Source organism: Triticum aestivum, chromosome 7B, assembly GCF_018294505.1.
Source record: "Triticum aestivum cultivar Chinese Spring chromosome 7B, IWGSC CS RefSeq v2.1, whole genome shotgun sequence".
NCBI classification, from domain to species: Eukaryota; Viridiplantae; Streptophyta; class Magnoliopsida; order Poales; family Poaceae; genus Triticum; species Triticum aestivum.
Genome location: NC_057813.1, coordinates 762,407,285 through 762,409,876, shown reverse-complemented (window position 1 = coordinate 762,409,876; position 2,592 = coordinate 762,407,285). Strand labels below are relative to the sequence as shown.

The following is a 2,592-nucleotide window of genomic DNA, read 5'->3' as shown; positions in this document are numbered from 1 at the left end:
GAAGAATTGGGCCTTTGTCGGCCCAATTACTGACAGGGAACATGTGCTCGTTCTGCAGAGTAGCCGCCCCCGAAAAGTTTCTTGGAGAGCGTGTACAAGGTGGGACAACCGAGTTGATCTAGATAATACATTAAACTCATCCAGTGGCTGAGAGACTCAAAACGCTGTGGAGCCTCTAGCTAACTTAGTTGTATTGTTTTAACGAGATCATTAAAGGCGCGCATTGATGTAGCTTTCAATTTTGACACTTTAATGTTGGTATTTGATACAACTATTTAGAGCGGTAATGTTTTTTATTGCAAAAAACTATTTGGGAATTTTTGAAAGTATGTTTTAGTTGGATAAGGAAAATGTCAAATTTTAAGGGATTTAGGACATTTGCCAAAATAAAATGAGGTTAGTACGTCCCCATGAAATGGTTGAACTTTCATTTAGTCGCTCACATCGTGCGGACGTTTCCAACTTTCCGTGGTGTATAGTGGCGAGGCTTAGGTCGCTCACCTCATACGGATGGTTCGCCGACGTGCGAGTGTGGTTGGCAAGATTTGTGTTTTCTCCTTATGAAGAGCAGATGACGCCCACAGACGCACGCGCAAGTATTACAACTGTGATTTTTTTTCTCTGTCGCTCACGTCGACGGAATATTCGCCCAATTGTGAGGCAGTTGGCTGCGTTTGTTGCTTTCTAGGACCGCCGCTCACATGAGCTTGACTTTTTTTTATAAGAGCAGCGCCCCAGCCCGTGTAGCATTCTCCGATCAAACTAAAGCCCAGGCGGGATTGGGAGTTGATCAAACGAACAGAAAAGCCCAAAGTCCTCATCTGATGACCAAAAATGCTATAATTGCCAGACAGGGGGTGGATTAGTACTTAGTTTTAATGTCCTCGATGATAAATTAAAATAAATTCACCTTACATTGTTCAATTTTCCGAAAAGCAAATACGACTTATAAAAAGGAATGTAGGGAGTATTGCATTGGGACTACCCAGATTTTGATGTCTACAAACAAGCAAAATCACATAAATCTTCACCAGGGGGATAAATCATAGACAAATCATCCAACTATATAGATCATGTCTGTGAACAGGCTAGGCCATTTCAATATGCTTATAGCTATATTTTAGGAATTTATTGCACTTCATATTCCACCAAATGCCACTTTGTGCCCGAATCATGATGGACGACAGGAAGGACCAAATTCCAGAAACATATAGCGTCGAGTCCCAAACATCTATCTCCATATCATTGCCACCATCCTTGCTTAATTTTTCACTGGGTATGACGCTTCCATCAGGATGCCACATAATCCCTCCCTGGTGAGACCGCTCACGCTGCGTGCCATGCGGATGTAACCGTTTTCACCCCATTTTGCCCCCCATGAGTTCTTTATGATCCAGTAGTCTAAACGTCTCTTGGGGTCATGCTCATCGGTGGTGCCGTAGCCCACCACTGTCATTTCATGGGTCAGATTCGTCCCACACGGCCCCACAAATACGCCTCCCCCATATCGCCGGAAGCCATTCGGGTCGACTACCACAACGACTGGTTGGGACGCCACCGCCTGCATCAAGGCTAGTTCATCATTTGGCGGCACCCGTCTGAAGTCGTCGATGGTGATGATGGGGTTCTTTTTTGGCACTAAGCAACGACCCTGCTCAAAGGCAACATACGGGTAGTTAGCATCGCTGGTGATGCCGCCGTTTTCCACTATGTACTTGAAGGCCAATTGCGCGTTGCCGCCACGGCAGCCGAAATATTTCTTGTCGCAGTCTACGAGTTGTTGCGCGGACAATGGAATCAAATTCCTTGTCCTAATGGAGTTGATGCCCTCCACGGCCGCCGTCGCCGCAAAGGCCCAACAGGCCCGACAACCATTTTGCCGCTTCATGCTTGTCACCGCCGATGGGCGTTGATCATACCCCATCATGCGCCAGTCCACATACATTGGGAGGTTGTCGCGTGCAACAACAACGCCATCTGTGAAGTTGCCTTGGTGCCGGTTCACGCCATCTGATGTGAGGTTAGAGCAGTGACCGTACATATGGTCAACCTCTTCATTGGTCATGTCACCGAAGAGGTTTAGGCTCAGCTTGTAGGGTGCGTCACCTTGGTTGAATTCGTGGATCCTGCGAGCATTTTCTTTGAACACGTTAAAGCGCGGAGCCTCGTCACCGAGGTCACAACCCACATTGAGATGCTCACACTAACGCTCATATAGTGCCCGCATGGACTCCTCCGACCACAGGTCCCTATCTGTGATGTCTATCGATCTCACTGCCGGCATAGCAGCAACAAGCACGATGGCCATAAGTATCCATATCGTTGCAATTGCTCTTGCCATTGTAAATTCTAAGTGGTTGCTTCGAGTGTCCTAGGTAGCTTTGGTCCTCCTTATATATAGTAGAAATCCTTGTAGTGCACATTTAGCTTCTGCGTATACCCTGAATTAACTAGGAAATGCTGAAATAGTTTCCTAATTTATTTGCATGCAGGACTTTCCATGTATGAGATAGAATTAAACGAGTCTTAACTTTTTTCCAATTCATACTTCTCCTTTTAACGCTTTCCTTCGGTCATATCTTTACACGCAGA

The 2,592-nt window shown here is 46.1% G+C and overlaps 1 pseudogene; it reads right to left on the bottom strand.

The window, feature by feature from the left end:
* Positions 1–1,261: 1,261 nt before the first annotated feature.
* LOC123159509 (ervatamin-C-like) lies at positions 1,262–2,284 on the bottom strand (annotated as a pseudogene).
* Between the last annotated feature and the right edge of the window lie 308 nt (positions 2,285–2,592).